The sequence below is a fragment of the Tyto alba genome, unplaced genomic scaffold (genome assembly GCF_018691265.1).
Source record: "Tyto alba isolate M040663 unplaced genomic scaffold, T.alba_DEE_v4.0 Super-Scaffold_42, whole genome shotgun sequence".
NCBI lineage: Eukaryota > Metazoa > Chordata > Aves > Strigiformes > Tytonidae > Tyto > Tyto alba.
Window position 1 is genome coordinate 4,324,975 of NW_024881318.1, and position 663 is coordinate 4,325,637.

A 663-nucleotide genomic window follows, 5' to 3' on the forward strand; every position below is an offset into this window, starting at 1 on the left:
GGGTTCCTACGTTTTGCCCCCACCGCATGGTGCTGCCAGCACTTGTCCCCGCTGAGAGCATCGACATGGAGGGTTTCGGGGAGGTTCCTCAAGCCCCGGGCAGCTTTCCAGAGCACGTCCCAGCTGAAGAAGTCGCATCTCCCCATTCACTCCCATGCAGGGGGGTGGTGGGCTCCTTGAAGCTCCGGATTTGGCTAAAGAGATGCTTTAAATGGCTCTTAAAAAAATGTCCTTGACGTGGGGCTGATTTCCCCCGCTAGAAAACACGGCGTGTTTCTCTGGAACGCGGGAGTGCAAACCCTTGTGGCAGCTGAACACTGCTAATTAGCCACGCGAGGCATTTTGGAAATTAATTTGGTACTGTAAGCGTCCCATGCATTTTATTGCTGCTTCTGATTATAATTACCCAAAGATGCTGAGCTCCATCCCACTGAATAGACCTATATGGTTTCTAAGGTAAGAAATATTACCTGCCATAATTCATATTTCTCAGGGGACGCCTTTATTCTTTAAATAAAAATGTAAGGAACTGGAGGCATTAATGCCTTGAACATTCCTTGAGGCAGAAAACTTGGGGAAGCCGTGGCCTTTGTGAGCAGGGTAAGGAAGCTGCCCGAGGAGGCGCGGGCTGGAGCGAAGGGCGCTCGGCTCCGCTTCCGCGCG